This window comes from Podarcis cretensis, assembly GCF_951804945.1.
Source record: "Podarcis cretensis genome assembly, chromosome: 3".
Taxonomy (NCBI): Eukaryota; Metazoa; Chordata; class Lepidosauria; order Squamata; family Lacertidae; genus Podarcis; species Podarcis cretensis.
In genome coordinates, this window is record NC_137172.1 from 56,250,974 (window position 1) to 56,274,110 (window position 23,137).

Sequence of the window (23,137 nt, forward strand, 5' to 3'; positions counted from 1 at the left end):
ATATATGAATGATTTTTCATGTAAGAGTTTTTAGATCTTTAAAAATTAATTTTTACTATTTTTTTGTGAAGGCAGTTTATGAAGGAGGTGGGGAACAGTTCACTCCTTCACTGACTTGTATGTATATGAGTAATTTCATATGTTCCACTGCCACTTTGTCAAGTGATGGGAAGTCAATGGAGATATATGCACACGTAGACCGTTTCCTGACCATATGTTAGATATTTTCCCTACAAGGAAAAGTAACAATCATAGCAGCCAGCTAGGAGCCAAGGTCCCTTCAGCTGCCCCAGTGAAGTATTTGAGCCCCCCCACTAGTTGGTGGGCACTGCCATTCAAATGGTGTGCCCATATTTTATTCAACCTGACACCCCTGGCAACAATTAAGATTCCCTGTGGTTTATTCTCAGTCTTCAAAACTGTTCTGATTGCTTCCATGTCCTATCATAAATACTTGCTTATTTTTCAAAAGAAATAAAAAATGCACACAGGTTTCATCCATTGCCCTCAGCTAAAGATTCTTACACACAGAACTGGTCTGTAGGCCATAGGTGTGCACAAGAATATCCTCCACTGAACAGATGGTTAAGCACTGCCAGCTTTGTCAGCTTTTGGAGAAATCAGGAGGTACACGTGTAATATCAAGCTCCTTTCCACCCCAAAAATGAACAGAACTCTCATATACCAAACAGTGCCTGCCATCTCATTCAGTGTCAAAGCACCCCACATATAACACAGAAATATTGGAAGTTGTCCTAAACTGTGAAGATCTGATAAGATCTTAATTGCACTGGCCAGCTAATTGCTTTATGGCCCCAATTAGCCCCAGTGGTCCGGCACGCTCCCAGCCAAGCTGCGCAGACCTTCTTCTGCTCCGGTTTCGCCTTGCAGAGTAAAAACACAGCGGATCAAAACCGTTGCAGTCTGCTTCAGATCCAGACAAACACCAAGCACTGTGTTTGTCCAAATTTATCAGTTCTTTATTTCAGCAAATATTTACAGCTCAGCATTTCCCAAATTCTCCTGGACTGCTAGCATTCATGGCTGCCTCTCTCTCAGAGACACAGAGAGAACAACAAGTAGAGCTCCTCCCTCCTTTCCCACGTCAGAATGGGAGGCACACTCAGAACAAACATTAACCCAGTAAGTTCTGAATCCCAACACCCCCTCTTGCCTCCATTCCTGACAAGACCTGTGGATGTACCTTTGCAGACCTCTGTGAGATCAATCCCTTCCCCAATGCCTTGCGCCCTCTCCTGGCGTCCCTGTCAGGCATCTGTGGAACATCCTCACAACTCTCAGAATCGCACTGTGCGAAACTTACCCACGCACCTGTGGCCTGATACCTCTCAGGTGGAATTCCCTTCGTTGTGCGACTGGACCGCCTGGGCACAAACTCAGGCACTTCCTCTGACTCACTGTGGTCAGCAGGTGTGTCCCTTGCATCCCGGGATTCCCCCTCTGACTTAACGCGTCTTCGAACCTTTGGAATTACCCTCACAGGAGAACTAGGCTCACTCTTGGGCTCCCTTTTTACAACTTGTGGAGATGCCCCATCCTGCTCCTGACTTTGGTCAGTGAGCTGATCGTCATCAGCAGACTCAGCCCCTGGCTCTCCTTCCTCCTCATCAGAACCTTCCTGCTCTGAATCAGAAAGACATTCTGAAAGAATATGGCGTCTGGCAGGGGTCTTTGACCTTTCCTCCTGCTTACAGAACTCAGCGTGTTTACTGATCAGCAGCTTACTCTGATCACCTGACGGGTACGCAAACCTCCATGCACGAGCCGTTGGCTCATACCCACAGAAGATCATTTTCTGGAACTTGGGTTCACCTGGCCCTCGCAAAGCTTCAGGCACCGGCAGCAAGGCCGTTGATCCGAACTCACGGAGGAAGTGAACCTGCGGTTTCCTCCCGTGAAGCATGAAAAACGGTGTGTCTCCTACCACTGAATTGTAGGACCTATTCCAGGTGAAGCTCACATATTTAACTGCCTCCATCCAAAACTTTGAAGATAACCCAGAATCTGACAGCATCACCTGTGCAGCTTTAACCAGAGCCTCACTTCTTAGCTCTGCCACCCCCCTCTGTTGAGGAGAAGTCACTGTGTGACTTATCCCTTTCTTGTGAAAGAACTTCTGCAAAGCAGACCCAGTAAACTGTGAACCTCTGTCACTAGCAATTTCCCTGACTCTGGTGGAGAACATTAGTTCCACCTCCTCAATCCAACACCTAATCAGCTGTGCTGCATCTTCCTTGGATTTGAGACCATGTGTCCAGGTGTTCTGCGAAAAATCATCCTGCATCGTCAGCAGAAACCTGGCCCCTCCCAAACTTGGTTCCTTCATGGGACCCAACAGATCTATGTGCACAAGATCAAAAGGTTTTGTGGTTACCCTCTCCACCCTGGGGTAACTGCACCCTCTTACCTTTGCCTGTCTGCAAGCCTGACAATCTAGGACTCTTGCACATTCTTCAATTTTACAGCCTTTGGAAACCTCAGGTAGCACCTGTAGTTCTTCAAGACAAGCATGCGCTGTCTTCTTATGCCACACACAACAACATGAAACATGAGTGGGAACTGTAGCACGCAGGGCTTGTGCTTTCTCAACCTTCCCCTCACCCTCCAGAGACGTTTTAAGAATGAAGAGATCATTCTGCCCCTTTGCAACTCTGACCAGTTGCTTCCCTCCTTTGGAGATTGTACAAACATCGTGTTCAAAGCAAACCTTAAACCCCTTTTTCAACAAATAAGGCACAGATAAAATACAGTGTTGCACTCCTGGTACAATGCAAACTTCCATCTGCTCCTGCAAAACAGAAAACAATACATTTACAATGTTATTCACATTTTTCTTTTCCCCACTTGCAAACTGAACAGTTTTTCCAGCCGGAATTGCCTTGCAATTCCACATCTCGACTGCAGGGGTCTCTGGGATCATGTTGCAGTTAGCTGCTGAGTCGATTACAAAACGAAAATTAGTGTGTCTCTCAGAGCTGTTCTCAAACAAAGCCATACTGGCCACAAACGTCCCGCTGCCCCCTCTCTCTGGGCTTTTGCAGCAGTTCTGTCTGGTTGTCTTGGCAACCAACTCCCCCTTGCTCAGGACCTTGGCAGCTTCCGTAGAAGTAGCCTCCTCCGTTGCCTTGGAGACCGGCCTGGCCTCTGCGTTCCCACGCGACTCTTTAGGCCTTATCTTCACTTTGTCCAGGTGGCCGACCTTGAAGCGTCTAGCTCTCCGCCGCCTTCCAGACTTTGGCTGAGGACGACAATTCCCAGTGGAAAAATACTGCCCAGGGCTCCTTTCAGCTGGCCTGGCCCCCCTTCTTCCGGAAGAGCCCTCTGTGCCAGCCCTGCCCTCGCTGAAACTGCGTTCCACTTCAGCACTCACAGTGGAAAACTTTTGAAACTTGCCTTTGGAATTCTCAGCCCCCCCGACTTGCACCTCAGGGACTGGGGCTACAGCCATTTCCAGGCTCTGCATGACTTCTCCAGGGCTCCGGCCTCCTGCTGAAGTTTCACACAAACTTCTCAGCACCTCCCAGGCAGCCCTTGCTGACTTTACGCCCTCCAAACTGGGCAAAAGTGATGCATGTACGCATGCTTTGAGCATAGCAAGCTCTCTTTGCAATCTCTGCTGGCTTTCTTCAGGCAACGCAGCCTCAAAGCCTGTAACGTCTGTCCCTTCAGGACCTGGATTCAGGGGAAATGGTTCTCTCTGGCTTACATCCCAAAGCCCAGTAACCAGAAACCAACCCCTTACTCTTCTGGACCAGGTTGCCCAACTTCTTAAAGTGAGCTTTTCAAGCGGAACGTCCTCAAAGACCTGGCTGTCTGCCATTCTCTCCTCTTTCCCGGGGCCCCAGCTGCTGTACTCACGTTTCACCAGCCAGCTCTCCGGCACCCGATTTCTCAGCTGCTTTCCCAGCTCTCTGCCTCAGCAACTCTTGCCTCTTAGAAGCAGGCAAAACACAGAACGCAGACCTCTGCCGCTTCAGTAGCGTCTTCCAGCTATTGCCAAGCTGACTTCAAGACTTCAAAGCTCACCGGCAGACTCACAGCAACAGTTTTATTAGCGGTAATTAGGTCCTCCATAACCTGTGAAGATCTGATAAGATCTTAATTGCACTGGCCAGCTAATTGCTTTATGGCCCCAATTAGCCCCAGTGGTCCGGCACGCTCCCAGCCAAGCTGCGCAGACCTTCTTCTGCTCCGGTTTCGCCTTGCAGAGTAAAAACACAGCGGATCAAAACCGTTGCAGTCTGCTTCAGATCCAGACAAACACCAAGCACTGTGTTTGTCCAAATTTATCAGTTCTTTATTTCAGCAAATATTTACAGCTCAGCATTTCCCAAATTCTCCTGGACTGCTAGCATTCATGGCTGCCTCTCTCTCAGAGACACAGAGAGAACAACAAGTAGAGCTCCTCCCTCCTTTCCCACGTCAGAATGGGAGGCACACTCAGAACAAACATTAACCCAGTAAGTTCTGAATCCCAACATAAACCAGGTCAGATGGTTGATCTATTTTGCCTAGTATTGTCTATGCTAATGGGCAGATCTTTCCCACAACCTACTACCTGGAGATGCTGCATTTTGAACCTGTGACCTTCTGTATACAAAATATATGATCCACCCTTGAGCTATCTTCTCCAAAGATTCAGCATCCTTCATCATATACACAGTGCTTGACCACATGATCTGTATGCGTAGCCTTAACTTTGTACCCTTGGGCAGTAGACTTGGTCATACATGTTTGTCAATACAGCTTCATTAATTTTAACAGTTCAGGTGCCTCTCTGAATATTAATCACGCTTTCTTTTCTCTAAGAATCACAAAATGTGAGTAATTGCAATGAGCAACATTCTGTCATATTTCACATAATGAACACAATTGTATTACTGAGAGAGAGAGAGAGAGAGAGAGAGAGAGAGAGAGGAATAGTTATATTATGTACACACGGAATCAAATGACACATACTAATGGTTAATTAAGCAACTACCTATTACAATGACAGCATTTACACAACTCAGCAGAAAAACAGGAGAATGTCCATTGGTATTCTTAAATAACAGAGGGAAGGAAGAAACAGAGAAACAGTTCTATAGGAATTGCTATCTATTTTGGAGGAAACCACTTGCCCAGCTACCCTTCTGGCCAGAAGTTTAACAGCAATCTATTATTATGAAGAACGTAAGAGGAAGGGAGTGATTCAATCAGTTCCTATATAACTCCAGCTGCCAAACTGGATGCGCCAAAGAGGAGTGTTAGGGAATTTTATAAAGATAACCTCTGCTGAGACTGCAATGTCAGCTTTGCAACCTTTTGGCTGGGACATGTGTTGTGAATGCTGAGCCAGTGATGATAAAAAGAATAAAAGCATAGAAAATAATCGGGCCAGATTTCTGAACCAACCGTGCAACCTCATTCTATGCATATTTACTTGAAAATCTGAATTTTGTAAAACTTATTTGCAAGAAAACATGCAAAAGATTGCAGTTCAGCTTATCAGAGACACGCAAAAGCTAAATCTGCAAAATAAACCTGTGTGACTAGGATATTTATCGATAAGCTGAAGTTGCCTCAAACTACCACAATCTCAGAAAGCATTTAAGGCACACTGTAGTATAGCAATGTTGAGAAATGTTCTCTTTTTAAAACATTTTATGCAGAATATATTCCTTAGCTTGGAATTTTGTACATGGTGTGCTTTTCAGTTCTAAAATCATCTCAAATCTCTCTCCTCCAGAGGCCAATTCTTGAAGTAGTGGCCTGCACACTATTCTTAATAAAGGCAAGGAAGGTTTTGCCCAGGAAAGAACTGAACGATGTGCTCATTTTTAGTTGTTTGAATGTAGCCATCTTTATATGGTCTCTGTTATTACTACATGTATTTTTACTGATAAGGACAATTATCTGTAGTTCAGTCAAACCAAGTTCAAAAACATGATCACTGCACTTGACTGTTGTTGTTCATTGGGCTGAATGTAGCTAAAGCACAAAATGTGAACCTTTGGTTGTGATCCTTTTATTATGTGTGGGGAACCTCCAGGTGTTCTCATACTACAATTCTCATTATCTCTGGCCAATGACCATACTCACTAAGGCTAACTGGAATTTTAGTTCTCCAACATCTGGAGGACCAAGGGTCCCCCCCCCCACCTGCTTAATATAATTATGCATGCATAAAGTTTAGAACAGTGAGTGAAGCTCAGACAGGCCCTAGGACTTATTCTCACATCCCCATAATCTAAAATATAACCTGCCCTACTCTTTCCCAGCCCTTGAATTTGTAGCAGAAAAAGCAAAGTCATTAGGCACGAGAAGAGCAAGCTAGTTAGCGTTGGACTAAACCCTGCAATCCATGGGGCCCAAAATCTTTGTTAAGAGATCTGACTGCAATCAAGTATGCTCATAGCAATGCACAGATTTGCACCAATGTTGTTAAGAGCAAAAGTATAACAGAGGAATTATTTTTTATAAGCAATGACCCAACATAAAAACCTTTTTGTTCACACTCTGTTACCTGTATTAAATTTTGAAGAAGTTTAAAACACCCCCAGAAAAATATTTGGAATACACTCTCCCAGCTGCAATGCTCACCACAGTGGCACTCACTTAAAGGTCACTGCACACTTGACTGACTTATTTTTTTAAAATGATATGCTGATTACCAGCAACTACAATCATCTCTAAGCAGCATACAAGTAATAAAACACAGAAAAGTTAAAATTAAAATGCCTGTTGGAATAAAAAAATCTGCAGTAGGTGATGGAAGTTAGGTGTTGGCTAGAAATGTGGAAGATTTTGGGGGAGAGGAAGAAGTAAATGGCCAAGGAAGGGTTAAGCCAGGCATAGGCAAACTCGGCCCTCCAGATGTTTTGGGACTACACCTCCCATCATCCCTGACCACTGGTCCTGTTAGCTAGGGATGATGGGAGTTGTAGTCCCAAAACATCTGGAGGGCCGAGTTTGCCTATGCCTGGGTTAAGCACTCAGTTCCCTTCTCTGAGGCACCTTACCATTGAAGGCATTCTACATGCGGAAGATACCATCTCAGCTTTAATACAAATGGCTGCTATATAAAGTGTCTGCGCCTCAGACTTCAGATTTACTATTTAACATGGTATTAACATATATTTTTGTATGAAAAATGGAAATTAAACCTGCTTATAGCAAGCAGATGAAACAATCACATATATTCACCAACATTACTGAAGTAGGCAAGAGAAACAAGCTCTTTCCTGTTCTTTTTATGAGACACATATAAGGTTTTCTTGCTATTTATGTAAGAACGAGTGTCAGAAGACATCGAAATTCTCGCCTGTGTGCTCTTAGCAACTTTTTTTTTTACGCTGTCAGTCAATCCTGTGTTATCAAGTGCGAAAGTAGAACATGCAGTTATGATTAGAAAGCATCAAGTGTTCAACTGTGCTAACAGTTCCTTCTTGATTTATCCTTATTCTCTTATGTGAGTATTCTGACACTCTTGAGGGATAAATTTTACCTATAATATTCTGTCAAATGAACGGCAAGTGAGAAAAGCATCAATTAATTTATCACTGCTAACCGGGAAAGTAAAATAAACACTTTATTTGTGTAGAACCAGATTTCTCTTACACATGTGAGGAAGAAGCAAAAGCCATTATATAAAAGAACAGATCAGAATTTTACTAATTTACAATAAAAACAGGAGATGCAAGCAATAAGGCAAAATGTACATGAAAGAATGAGGTTGTTACTTCCACATATGCTCAGTTCATCTATTTTGACAGGTGTTACCTAGGAAAGACTTCAAAGAATATTCTATTTCCCAACTTTTGCACATATCATGGATTATTTGGGGAATGAGACGGAGAAGAACTTCCTTCTTGAAAGGCTGTCTCTTTCCCTACAGATCTCCTTGGGTGTTAAAATGGGCAGTATTGGTCCCACCACTCTTAGAAGTTCAGGAGAGGGCATTCCCTTTGGCAGGCCCTAAGTTGTGGAGCTCCCTTCCCACGGATGTGCATCTGCCATCTTCATTTCACAGCTGTCAGCAAATGCTGAAGGCACACCTCTTTACCCTGGGCTTTAGACACCAAAGATATGAGTACCAAAGATAAGAGTTTTTAGGGTGCATGTTATTTTGGTGTTTGCAAGTTGCTTTAAACTAGTTTTAACATTGTGTTTTAATTGTTGTAACCCTGGAACCTTAGAGTGAAGGGGAGGGGGAGGAGAAGAAGAATACAGACTTCTAAAATTGAAAAATCTGGATAACACAGAATTTTTATTGCTTTGCTTAGGAAAATATGCTGTTTTCATGTTACCTACATGTCTCTTTTTCTAAAGTGTGCTTTGTAAAATAAAAAGTCTAAACTGCCTTTCTACTCAATATGCAAGATAGGGTAATTTTAAAACACCAATAAAAAAATGAAGTAACAATAACATTCATACAAAACACTACAGAAATTAAAATTTCACATCTAATACTCAAACTCAATGGGCTGAAATGCTATAGGATTTGGCCAAAGCCCCACTAATCCAGCATACTGCTCAGCCAAACAGAACAGCTAGACCAGAGTGGATCCATGGACCACACAAGGGATTAGCATACTTAAGGCACATGTCTTACTCTACAGTCGTAACCATTTGCACCAGTATAAAGCCAACATGGATTGAACATCAGATTCACCATTCTTGGGATACTGATCCACAGATGTAAGCCATATGCAAATGATTATGCCTTATCATAAAATCTTATTTTGTCTGAGTCACTTTGCTATACTTGCCATTAGAGTATATTTGCCCAAATGTACCTATTTGGCTCGTGTAATTAACAAATGCTTGCTTGTCACCAATTAGTATACGTCCACATTTGAAACTCTAAATCTAGTTCTGGGGAAACTGGGAGTTTTGTGATGTTGAACAAGATATGCACCTGTGCCAGTTAACTGAGAAACATTCATTTATCTGTAAGTAATAAAACATTCCCTTTGAAGTGACCATGTTGATCATGAAATCACATTTTAAAATGTTGTGTTCACTACATGCTCTTTCTACTATAACTTACTTATATGCATGACCACTTGGTAGGAAAGCTGCTGTTTGATTCTGTGACCATTTGGGGCTATTAGTTATACGGTATACCACTAGTAATTGACTAACTTTATTTGTCTTCCATGTTCTTGTTTCCCATAGCCTGTTAATTGTGAATTTTCAGGGCAAACTTGTCCAGTACTATTGGCCCCTCTTTTTTAGTTGTAAACTGATGTTACCAAACATATGGTATGGCTGATCCTGCAAGAGCTATGCTCAGGGTACTATGGGAATTGTGATCTCACATTACAATTGGTGTTTTACCAATTATAATAGGACTCAGTCACTGCCCAGTTCTAAGCTAGTATACAAGCAGTGATAATAGGGGTGTAGGTTAAAGGAGTCTCTGAATTTACAGGCAATGAGGTCACGTGTGACCATGCGTATGTGCGGCACCGGGAAATAAAGAATTACATAGATTCAAACCAGGAGATGGCACAAGAAAGCTGGATAGTCCTTGTGGCTCACAAGGAGATAACCACCCACCCTGGAGCCCAAAAGAGGACTTTAGTGAAGGCAGAGAAAACCCTTAGAAAGCCAGAGGTGCAATGGGGCTTTGTTTAGGCTGCTCACTCCCTGGTGTGCATGGTAGCGCAACAGCAACTGCTGCTTTTCCACAGCCTTCAACTCTAGTTGAAGAATGTGTTGTGTGGAAAGAGAGCTGGAGAGCAGGAAAAAATGTGTCTTTAGAGGCTTTTAGAGGGTGCTCCCCACTTACGCATGGAACGTAACTCCTGCATAAGTGAGAGTACACATGCACTAATCTTTTTCATTCTGGAAGCATAAGTGATACCAATGAATTAATAAAAAGTAGCATTATTCTCTCTCTTTTAGCACACACATGCACATACACACAACATTCACATTTTCATCTAACAGACATTGAAAAGCGTAGAACCTGTATAACAGCCCTGCTATTCTTCACATCCATTTTAATACAGTGGTACGGAGCACTGACAGAGGAAAATACTGTGCATCACAAAAGTCACTTTTGTTCATGATTGTGATAGAAGACTGTCTTAGCACAATCATATTTTTCTGGCCATCAAATCACTCAGACAACTGATATTCATATTTTATACGCAGAGAGCAAAAACATTAAAAAGAAAGAAGGTGTATATAAGGGAAAGTGAGTCGTTGCACTTCTGACAAGGCTTAAATCCCAGGAAGCCAGTGTCTGTGAGCCAAGAAAAGGCAATATAATATTTAGGCACATCTAGGAAAATGCTTGTAAATTCTACTGGTCCAATGAACAGAGACACCGTTTTCATAATTTTATCATTGTACTCCATGGCTGACTGATTGTCAGACCAATGCCAAAGCACAAGTTCCCATTTGAGTGACATATGGATTCAACCAACCAGAGAGATGTTAGAACATTAAATACCACAAACAGACAGGACAAGAATACCAAATTAGCACTCCCGTAACCATATACGCTAGTAAAGACCTAGGGTTATTCTCTAAATTCTCAAGCCCTTCGCAACATAATAAATGCTACCTTCTCTAGATAAACAGCTTCACACTTCATAAAACTGAAATACATTCTGAGAAACAAAATCTCAGAAGGAATGCTTGGAGAGAAAGACCTTAAGAAGGTGAAAGTGTGGTTTCCAGAATACTGAAATGCACATATTTAGGAGGTAGAGAATTCAATGTAGCTTTCAGCTCTAGCACATGGAAGGAAAATTTTTAACCTTCATGTAAAGCCATTCTTGAGAATAAAATATTTTAAGTGTAATGTAAACATTTTAGGCAGTTAAATCTAAAACATGTACAGTGTTCCATTTGTTATCCAACATGTTACAGCAGTCTTGATGAAAGGGGAGGAAATAATTCTTAACATTTCATTTTAACTAGCAACTTCCTAAAGAACATTTAGCTATTTCAGCTTTTTTGCATGACTGCCGATAGGGTAAGAAAAACTAAAAATGTGTGAATGCTCATACTTTTGACATTTCTGAAGCATTAATATGCCTTAAAAAACCAACAACAACCTGCGTCATGTCATAAAATGCAGGTCCCAGTTCTGTTGTTTAAATTCATAATCAGTTATTTTATAAAAAGTCAAGCCCAATAAATTGTTTAGAAATATATAAACATAAGCTGCTTCTATCCACATTGTGTGAAGCATTAAAATACTGACAAGAAATGCCCAATTTAAAGGACAAAATTCAGAAATAATATTAATTAACAACAAAAATCCCTAAACAGCTTGGACCTCAGGTATCTGGAGGAATGGCTTGCCCTGTATCAGTCTGCTCAGCTTCTTACATCTGCAATGAGACCCTTATTGTTGCATCACCACCCAGGCAAGTTCCTTGAGTAGTGACATCATATGGGCCCTTGTCTATGGTGGTGCCCTGATTATGGAATGCGGCAACATTACTTACATTTTGGCACCAGGTTGAACTTAACTGCTATCCCATAAACACCTGGGCAGGAAGCAAATTGGTAGGCTAGAAGTACGACCTGCTCTTATTTAATTTGGGTTGTTATTTTAATTGTTGTTTTAAATAATTGCCAAATTATGTTGTAACCGTTCCATGGATCAAGTGATGAAGGGCAGGTTAAAAATTCACACAGTAAATAAGCAAGCAAGCCTAATATGCCAACAAGAAATAAATAGAAATCTGTCAGCAGTCCTCATCCCAGTTTCAGGGAATCAATATTGCAGTTAGAATGTATTGTGAAGGCAAGGGCAGCATAAAAAGCAAGGCAGTGCTCTATATAACTGCCCAGCATACTTGCTCATGCACTGTCAGATTTTTCACTTGAATATATTCAAATAGGTAACCTGGGATGCACTGACTAACTGTACCGAATCTTACATAAACAAACATCTAATAAAAGGAAACATTTCTAGAGCACAAAGGTTATGCATTCAACACACTTCCAGTGTACTCCCGATGGAATTTTGTTACCAAATTTTTCTGCTGCAAGCAGCAATAGTACTTTAAGAATAGCAAATGCATCAAGGATAGTCTGTTCAGTTGACTTTTAAGAAATATATTCTTCTATTTCTTCTTGTAGGGCCTGCCCTCTCTCCTTCTGTAATCTTCATAGAACTCTAACCCGATGGTTGCCATTAATTTGATTTTGAATTGATTCTAGAATGTATTTTAATTAATTGTGTGGTTTTATGTACACTGTGCTATTTCTACCTGTTGTTAGCCGCTCTGAGGGTGGGATACAAATTATTATTATTATTATTATTATTATTATTATTATTATTATTATACTACACACAGTTTCCCTACTCTAGATGTCTCTGCAGACACATGTTGTTGGCTGTACTATACAATGCCATTTTGTTTTGCTTCTTGTCCCAATATTTCCTTTTTCTTTTTCACTGTATTAAAATAGTAAAGAAAGACATGTTAAGAAAAAGATGCATTCCTTGCTGTGCAATTTTAATACAAATTCTCTTATCACATTTAGCTTGAATTTCCTACTGGGAGAAAAGACAATAGGGAAGCAAAACATATAGCCCACAATCTAGTGCTGTTTAATGCACCACAGACCCACTGAAATCCTGGGGTGCGTGGGTGTAACTCTTGATAGGTTTCACCAGAATGCAGTGGTGCTGCTAGGCATGGACCTCATGGCTCAAGTCTAGGGCCCTCGAAATGATCACCCAAAGAGCAGCAGATGATAGGGCAGTGGCGAACAAGCCTAACACCGGGCTCTACAAGGCTAATGTTGATGACCACAGCATTCTTTCTTCTTATTCTGGAAAACATTTTACAGCCTAGGACCAGCCAAGTTTTCGCTTCCAAAATTTACTACCGTTTCCCGCAACAACATGGTACTTTTCCCCGAGTTAATGGGTTTACCACCAGTGCAGCAGAAGCAAACCTCACTTTATTCCTGTAGTCATGGGAGTGATGTGATTTAATTGAATTTAAAATGTGGAACTACACATTTTCAGAGCGTGCCTTATTTAAATCAGGGTTGACAATTATTATTTTTTTTTTACTTTTTTGCTCTAAGATATCAGGAGTGCAGGTAAAGTTGTAAAGCGTACAATAGCAGGAGGGAGGGAGAAACTAAATATTAATTGCATGTTTCGTAATAGAAGTTGCATGCATGGCTAACTAAATGGCACCCCTCCCCAGAAATCTATCTGAAGTTACCTAGCTGCACCAATGTCATAATATAGAAAAATTAGGGGAGTCTCCTTGGGAAGGTTACCCAGAAAGATTTAGGTTCTCTCACTTTTGCCCTAAAGAGTGATTGCTGGTCTGAGTAGACAATATGCGGCTAGATGGACAAATAGTTTAACCATAGTATAACTGTTTGCTTCCTAAGCAATCATCTGGCCATTTATGTACTCAGAACATTTGCTTATAGTAATGGCATTACCTTCTTAACCTACTGAAATGTCACTAAATATTATTTTAATTCTTAACAAGCAAAGAAACAAATAAATATTGAGGTTAACTTGCTCCTGAATGTCTAAAAATAATACTAAAGTAGATGTTTTGCAAGATCATTAACTGCAGATTTATTATCACTTAATAAAAATTAACTATGCCGCCTAAAGCATGCTAAAAGGATCAGGCTAAAAATAAAAAAGAATAAAAGTTATCTTTACTAATTTCATATAAACACAACCAGAAATTATTTTTTTAAAAAGCTGCTAAGATCATGTTATTTTTGTAAACTGCAGAGGTTTTCTTAAAAACAAGTGGTATATGTCATGAAATTTTGTTAAAGAAACAAATAAATCAGTGTGGTCCACTGAGCAAGTATTTTATAGGCTTCAGGGAAGACAGCAGTTGAGCTGACATAGTGAAAGCACACACAGTTATCAGTAAGTTGTAGGCAACTCTGGAGACGGGGTTGTTGCATTGCAAATCTGGGACAGGGGCAGTTAGCAGAAGGACAGTTGCCCCTTGTGACTGGGATTTACAGACTCGTGATGGTGAAGCTCACGAGAGGGCCATGGGCTGGGCACTCTCTCTCAGCCTACTTCACAAGATTGTTGCGATGACAAAGACAGAATAACTCCTTATGTCCCTGACCAGCGAGGCAGCTAGGTAACTGTTGACCACTGACTTGATGGTCTCACAAGAGTCCCAATCAGACTCCCATGTGTATTGCTTCCGTTGTGAAGCACACAGATAACATTTATCTTCCTCCTTCTGCAAACACACTCACTGGTCATTCCATGTGTTACAACTGGAATATATTCCAAAAAGGGCAAACAAAACAAAAAAACAGTTTGCCAGATTGATAACAAAATAATAAATACTCTGAGCCTATGTATTTTGCATTTTAAATTCACATGATTCATAGTACCAGAATGACTGCAGGAATAAAATGAAATTTGCTTTCCCTGGAAACAAGCACCTCTTTGTTTTAAAAATAAAAAAATTAATGGATAATAAATGTTTAATGTAAAAATAATAAAGTGTGCATCTGTAACCATATACATGCATGGCTGACCAACCCAACTATATATATTTTTAATGGGAGGAGAATCCCAGCCTGGTCATGCCAGCTGAACAAGAGGCCTGCTTACCACTATATTTATTTGCCCATTTGGTTTGTTGCTGCATGGGTGGTTATTCCTTCCACCAGCATGGAGCTGTGAGACCCTTCATTCCAGCCTAAGCCAAAAGGCTGGCTCTGATCTAAGAGGGAACCCTCATTGATACACCTTTGATTCCAACTTTGGTGAGCAAACAGACAAAGTTTCCCCTGAGAGTTGCAAGATGGCAGCAAGGTTATATATAAAGATAAAAATGTTGAATCACATCAAACTAAGTCATCCCATTTGTGCAGGGACTTCCAGTTAAGTAACAGAACTTATCCTCCCTCTCCTCCCACCACATGCCCCCAAATCTTTTCTGGGGGTGCATGGGAAAAGGAAAGGAAGGGGCATTTCCATTGCTCAGATTGCCTATTGAGAATATAGCCATGGTGAACACACCTCACACAGTCATGAGGAAGTTACTGCTTCTTTTTTGTCAAGTCTAGTCCAACTGCATTTCATTTAGTCAGTAAGAAAGTTCTCTAAGACGGTAGTTCAGTATGAGGCATTTTACTCAGAATAAGGGAAGTTTCAGTTACCAGAATGGAGGTTGAAAATGCAGAATGTAGAGAAAGTTAATGATGGTCTATTCACCTGTTTCAGGAACACTTGGTTAGATGACAGTCACTGATTATTACTGCAGGGCTGGGATTTTTAAGGCAAGTACTCTACATAAATGCCTATTTCAATGGGTTCTAATTATCATAATGAATGGCTGGATATACCTTCAGATTGGGCTTTTAAAAAACAATTATCAAATTCCACTAATTTCCTTGTACTACAAATTGCTATTATACCATTACAAGGAGAACCCAAATCTTTAACATTACTAAATATAAGGCACTGAGATCTAAGGCAGAGTTCTCAGACTATGTATAATCCCCCCCCCCTTCTTACTTTGCTGAGCATTTTACAGCTATGTTAATGGTCCCCCCTTCCTTGCATAGCCTATTTCCCAATACTTGGAGCAAGCATTCCCAATTGTTTAATCATGGCTGAACAATTGAGAGAACCATCACACTTCCCTTGCAAAGCATGAATTAACTATCATTACCTCCACTGCACTCAAGTGTAATACTCATACTAAAGTTTATCACAATTAAGGCTTTTAGAAAAGGTGCAACAGGTTTTTATAATGTAGTGTTCGGGATATCACTTTCAGCTGCTGACTGACAAGAGTTGGTGGAGATATATATATATGTGTGTGTGTGTGTGTGTGTGTGAGAGAGAGAGAGAGAGAGAGAGAGAGAGAGAGAGAGAATGAGAATAGCTCAGTTCATAAGTAAGAAACATATTGTAACTGCAGCCAATCAACAGTGTGTGCTTTCCCTCCTTCACTTAGCAAATACTTGAAAAGAAATACAAAAACAAAAGATTCATAAAAATACACCACTTTTTAACATTAGATTTTAAAACATTTGCTGCCTCCATCTGTCTTTTCCAAACAGAAAGATTGCATGTCAGTGAGTCATGATTTCATCACTATTTCATGTAATGCACTGAAACAGCAGCAGGGCAGGGGGGGGGAATATTAACAATTTGAAGAAGCTTTATGCAATACTTTCTAGTATTGTATATGACAAAAGCTTTTCTGGTAATAATACTATGTTAAAAGAAGCATCCAAAACAACAGCTTCCAAGTTTTAGTGCATAGCCTCAAACACTTCACTGCTGTATGACTTAAACGCCCCCCCCCCCTAATAAACTAGAATTATATTTGGATTGGTTATCTGCAATGGCTTTTAAAGGACTAGAAAAAGGAATTTTCTGTTTAACTGAACATAGGCAGCAATGAAAAATATTGCATTTAAACTAAACACATGTACAGTTAACACACCTTTTAAAAATGTTTTAAAGCACAGCTTTAAAAAAAAGGGCAGAAAACTAATGGCATGCTGAGATCAAAAAATACTGCAATACTTTTCAAGGACAACCTCAAAGTAATACTCAATGACAGTTTTTAGAGCAGATTTTGTCTAGCTGTATAATGCTAGTTCATTGGTCAGGTGCTAGTACACATTACTCATAACTGTCCTTGGACTTCTTATTCATAAACATGAAAATGTATTTTAAAAATGGAAATACATTGTGAAATCACAACTCAATCACATTTCATATAAGTTATTCAGAGAGATGTCTTTTTCATTTGTTCTGTCTGACCTAACCTGAATAAAAGTGCTTCCAGGTCAGATGTGGGTCTTTGCCAGGACAACATCCAGACATTGGCCCTGTCCGTGTGGTTCTATAGTTGCTCTTCTGCTGGTCAGTCCCTCTAGTGTCCTGCCTAATTACTACTGCTGCATTAATCTTCCAAATTACTGCTATCACAGTGGCAGGCACACCAGCTAGGGAAGGCCAATGTACTTTGGGGCCCTTCAAAGTTCTTAAGGAGAGAGCTGTGCCCCCTCAATAATGAGTGGTAACATTCTGTGTGATGTCACACAACATCATGTGTGATACTAAAGTGACACTAAATGATACTAAGCCTATATCACACCCCTGCTGGGAGCTTTCCTCTAAACTAAAGTAGTCCCGCCATGTTTACCACTTCTTAATAAGGAAGAAGATACTTGCATCTTCTGAATAATTTTAGCTGCTCTTTTCTATACCTTTTCCATGTATATGACATCCTTTTTGAGATGCAACTAGAACAATACAAAAGATGCTACATGTGGGTGTACTATAGTGTTTAAAAGGGGGAAGGAACTGGCATTATGATTCTTGCTGTTTATTTCAATCTCCAGTTTTAAATCATTACAACACACTGAGCTAATGCAGTCAGTGAGTCATCAAGAATTACTAATACCTATTTCAAACGTAGAAGCATGAGCTTGGATTAAAACCCACACTTGTTAGGTGCCACAAGACTAGAAGCTAGCCTGGCACACTAAACAATAGTTCCCTACTTCCTATGTAACCAAGAGAAAAATATAGACACTTCGGCCAGGAAAGAGATACTGCTAACTGAAATCCTTTTGCACTTGGGAATCTGGCAATCAAGAAGATTTCACCCTTCTCAATTTCAGAATGTACAGGAAGGAGGACAGCTTTTGAAAAAAAAAATCAGAAATGTTAGCATCCAAAAGTATACTGCTTATTACTTTCATGCTACTAATTCATACCTCTTCTATTAATAAAATTAAAAGCACCAATATCAGGATAAAGAAAACGGAAGGGGCACTGAGCACTGAGCAGGAAGACTCATTTTTCCAGCTCAGAACTATCGTCAGACCATCAATTTATCTTACTATCTTTTTATTGGCATAAATCCTACTTTCTAATGGCTGCCTTTTCTCCTGCCTGTGAAAAATTATTGGGCAGTTTACACTAACTGCTTTCTGTCATGTTTCATTTCCAAACACCATCTTTTGTCAGTTTATTCCAATCAACTCCAAAATAGACCATTATTGTGAATAAAGAAGATCTGTCTTCCAACATCATTAATGAGATGATTCAAAGAGTAACTCCATCTCCACTACTCCCTGCCCTAAAATATAAACACCTCACATTTTGCAACTGACTCCCAAAATCTTGAGATATGCACACACATCTGCCTAAAAAAAAATTAAACCATGCACACAAATATGTGTATCTTTTTATGTGTAGCTATACATATTCTTTTTTTTTTAATAGTATTTATTCAAATTTTAAAGATTACAAAGAGAAAAAGTAAAAAGAAATAAAGGAAAATAAAAAAGACAAAAAAATACAAACAATCAAACAATACATATTCACTGGATTTTATACTCTGAACCATGAAGGGGAAAATGGTAGGATCAGAATTTCTCGGGGGGGGGGGGGAATGGGACAGAAATAAACCTCAGTAGGTGATAAGAAAGGAGTTAACTATGGTGAGCTCAATGCATTTCAAGTATGAAACCCTTCTTCAAGGTCAGCTCTCGTAAGAACACATGAAGCTGCTTGCTGGATCAGATCAAACAACCACCTATTCTGTCATCCTGTTCCCACAGTGGCCAATCGGATGTCTCTGGGAAGCCGGCAAGCAGAACATGAGGGCAACAGAATTCTCTCTACTCGTGTTCCTCTGCAACTAGTATTTAGACGCATGCTGCCTCTGATACTGGGTGCGGTACATAGCCATCATGACTAGTAGTCATTAATAGCCCTATTCTCTACACACACACACACACACACACACACACACACACTTTCAACAGAGTGGTGCCTTTTGCTGTCTCATAGATGCACTATGAACTAAAACAACTTCTTTCCAAAGGCAGTCTATCTCAATCAGTTCACATACACAGGTCTTCAAATTTCAAAAATAAAGCAAATGACCAGCTTTAAATTTTCTCTAAGGGCAAATCATTTTTGATATTAGACCATTTTAACTAAAATTTCAAAAGCCACAAAATAAAACAGCTGCAGCTTACATTCGCCTTGGTTCAGAGAGAAGACATTTGGTATCTACATTTCAGAAGCATGTCCTGACTTAGGTAATAGCTAAGGAACAAAAACTCAAAGAGAGATTTATGTGTGGCAATTTATATGTGGTAGAACCGGTGATGAATCATTCCTGCAGTTGCAACACTCTTCAGAGATGTTCTGAATGCCACCAAAAGAAACCACATTACAGCGTGACCAGGCCCTTCTGAGGTAAGGACAGGTGATCCTTCCAGAGCTTGCTTCAGAGGTGTTCCAAGCACTTTTGTAGTACCAAATGATAGATATGAGTGTGCCATCCTCTCGAGCTTAGGGCATGGGATCTCACAAAGCATTTTGAGGGTGCTCCAAGAGTTGAGTGTGACATTAAGTACAAGACCTGGCACCTACCTGAACTTGGGAAGGGGGAGGTCAGGATCATGGCAATTACAAATATTCGTTGGTTACCAAGGCTTAGCAAAATTTGTGGATCCTGTATCATATACCAAGATCCAAATATATTTTCACTCATTTTAAAGATTTGTAACCAGAACCATATGTTGTTGTTTTTTCTAATCAGTAATGCATGAAATTGAATCCATATATCTTGATTGTGGATCAGACAACTTTCAATCCCATGCAAAATCAACCTTTGCAGCTGTGAACATTTCAGGTGGTTTTGTTCACTTTGGGCTTTACTTTAATAGCATTTTAAGGGAATCATGAACATAAAGTGGAACATAAATGTTCACTAAATAGGTTTTAGGATTTTGAAAGGAAAATGTCCTCCTAACTTTTAAAATATATAATGCTGCTAAGATTATAACTGCCTGCTCACTGCCCGAAGAAAGTAGTGAATAGCTTAACTATTCTCTAAAATAATTAACGGCTACTAGTCACGATGGCCATGTTGTATCTCTAGGGCTCTGAATACCAGTTGCTGGGAATCCCTAGTGGGGAGAGTGCTGTTATGCTCAGGTCCTGCCTTCAGGCTTCCCATAGGCATCTGGTTGGTTACTGTGGTAAATGAAGGCTGGACTAGATGGGACTTTGTCTGGACCCAACAGGGTTTTTCCTATGTTCTTATAATAATTATTCAGGTATAGTACAACATGGCTCCTGGGCATTAAGAACATACAATACAAGTCACTGGCTATTAATGGAACCAAGTAATTGTTATAATTGAATCTACGGCGTGGTTTAGTTTTAATATGTTTCTTTGTGGTCAACTCTTGGAAAGTATACTGCTAACCAAAAAACTTTTAAAAGAATTTATTGTTAGCAGGCAGAAAAGCCAGGATAGATGTGTAAACAAAGAAATGAAACTGTCCAGTTAACACTGCATTCTGCCCTTAAGTTTATGAACCTAAACATGTTTTCTTAAAATTAAGCTCCACTGAAAATGGGACACATCCAAATGAATATGCTAAGGACATGGCCAGTTTTTGAAAGGTTAGTGTTTCTCCTTATAACCCACCCCCTAAATTATCAATTTTACAAGCATGAGTCAATTCCCTTGTTTCCTTAGGGGTTGAAAAATTATTGACTGACTGATTGTCAAGAGTGTGCACTCAAATACTAGCCCATAGTTTTCAGTTAAAGAACAATCAGAATTTAAAAAAAAAAATTTCTGAAGAGGAGAGGGAGAGCGATTACATGAAAAGTTTAAATTACATGTAAATATTTGGACATTAAAATCATGATGCTCTGCTGCTGCTTTACTGTGCAAAACTACAGGCAGCAAAATTATGTCAAAAACAGATCTTCCATGTAGCTCAACTGGTAGAGCCTGAGACTCTTAATCTCAGGGCAATGGATTTGAACCCCACGTTGGGCAAAAGATCCCTGCATTGCAGAGGGTTGAACCAGATGACCACTTATGGTCCCTTCCAACTCTATGATTCTATGAACAATATCTGTATTCTCCCCCAAAATTGTGTGATAAGGATTTTCTCATGGTTAAACTATTGATCCTACACTCTGAATACTAACAATATATCTCTAGGGTTTTTTATTGCCATCAAATAACAACCCAGTTCTGTAACATCACTACTAAAGCTTTTTTTTTTTTTTTTTTGCTATAGGGTTTCCCCCCATTAACGCTACTAGTTACCTAACTTTAATAAGCACAAATCTTTCCTTTCATAAAAGACAATTTGGTGTAAATGACAAAAATAAACATCATTTAAAACTTGCTTCCTCAATATATCTTTTTTTAAAAAAATCATTTTTATTGATTTTCCAATAAAAACAGCCAATCAGCATGTCCACATCATAATCCAATTAAAAACAAGAAACTAAAATAAAAAAGACCAAATTGTAATTATTAATTTTTCCAGGCTCCCCATAGTCTGGACCTCTGAAGCATATCTTCCTCAATATATCTTCAAGAGGTGAAAATATTCTCAGTCTATGAGTACCCTAGACAAGGATCATTCCATCATGATCCAGGGACCAGATGACTCGAGTTGTGACTTGACATAATTATTGGAGGAAGGGGCATGTAAACAATGCTCCCTTGCAGGTCATCTCCACTTACTTGAATGAACTCCAACTAAGATGGGTTATTTCTAGGTCAGTCTGAGGTAACACAGCTGCACCAATGTTATCACTGGCAGACCCAGAAATAAATCAGGAATTCTCACGCAGACTTCATTTACTACTTGTGAAGCTATGAGGGGACTGGATTGGTCACTGTGACTGAAGACTTCATAACCTGGTAGTAGAAAATGAAACCAAATCATTGGGCAGGCAGCAGTACATAGCTCAGTGGTACAACATTTGCTATTGTGAACTCCAATTCAATCTCTGCTATCTCCATTTAAAAGGGTCTCTAGTAGTAAGACTGAAACAAATATTTAATCAAGACCTGAGAGCCACTACCAGTGAGAACAGAAGGACTGGGCTACAATAGCCAATGGTCTGAAACAATGGCAGTGTTCACACATCATAGTTAGCGATCCATCATGAACATGCAGGTGGCTCCTGCTTTGCTCATCCCCTAGTGCAAATGGAAGCAATGACTATTATTCCCAGCTCAGCATTACATCCCAGCCAGGGATCGTGAATTGTTGGGATCTAGAAAACGACAAACCCCAGAACAGATATAATGCTAAACCAGGAACTGTGAACTATTGCTCCTGTTAGGGAAGGTAATGTGAGGCCTGGAGCAAAATGGCAGCCATCTCTGCAGTTAGAGTAAACCATTAATGATGCTTTGCTGTGATGTGCAGACTAGGCTAGCATAAGGCATCTCTAGACTAGTATAAGGCATCTTAGTACTGTATGTCAATTTTTAGGTTCTGTCAGTCATACTTCAAGGTGGGTTATCAAATCCAATTATTTGGCAATATTTGCAGCAACAGACACTTCAGTGTGTCTGTAATGTTGACTGGTACACCAACAAAAACTTTGGTAGCATTTTCATTCCAAGAAATTCTCAGCTGATCTTTCCTTTTTTAGATTTATTTAAACCAGGAAAAATCGGTCAAGTTAAATCAAGAAATTCAAAGAATACAATGCCAACAAGGCCTTAAGTACTTTACACTGGATTACATCCAATATTTATTTCCTTCTGTTTTACACACTTCCCCTGAGAATCTTCAGGGGGGTTGCTGATTACTGAAAAATTATTGTTTCAGTACAGAGTAGGGTATGATAACAAATTGATGACTTTAACACTAGAGTGATATTTAGTTACAACAGATTGTGGACACGCAGTGAAGTGTAGAGACAGATTAAAAAGGCACAGGGGTTCTATGCTGAACCATATTCTAAAGCTCCCTTTCCCTTTGATCCCCTGCCAGCATTTCAAACACATAGGCAGGCATGCACAAATGTAATAAGTCCATTTCCCAAAAGCCTCCTTCACTTCTGTCCACTTTATACTGCCTTTCCCTTGAAATTTTCTACATTACTGACAGTATTCCATTCATCATTCTAGCTGTGTTATCGGTATTGTAAATTTTCTTACAGCTTGGATCATCGTAAACACTCCCTGTTGTGTGATGAGGAAGCAGTCACTGTGGCTGGGTTTCAAAAAGGGAATTTGGAGCATCCAAGAATTTGGGCATGCTTAGCTTGTTTAATGTTCTTTCCAATTAAACAGTAGAGAATGTACCATATAACAAACTATTT

General features: G+C 40.0%; 1 protein-coding gene across 13 annotated transcripts in view; it reads right to left on the reverse strand.

Moving 5' to 3' along the window:
• Positions 1-23,137, reverse strand: part of ARID1B (AT-rich interaction domain 1B) — a 365,703-nt gene that overhangs the window by 290,608 nt on the left and 51,958 nt on the right. The window contains exon 1 of one of the 13 annotated variants that reach the window (XM_079971469.1): positions 15,017-15,164. The exons of 11 other annotated variants lie outside the window; for them this stretch is intronic. The gene's annotated coding sequence lies outside the window, so the exon portion shown is untranslated. Of the gene's footprint in view, positions 1-11,299; positions 11,325-15,016; positions 15,165-23,137 lie in introns of those variants that run through there. One more of the 13 variants, XM_079971470.1, reaches the window with a different exon arrangement.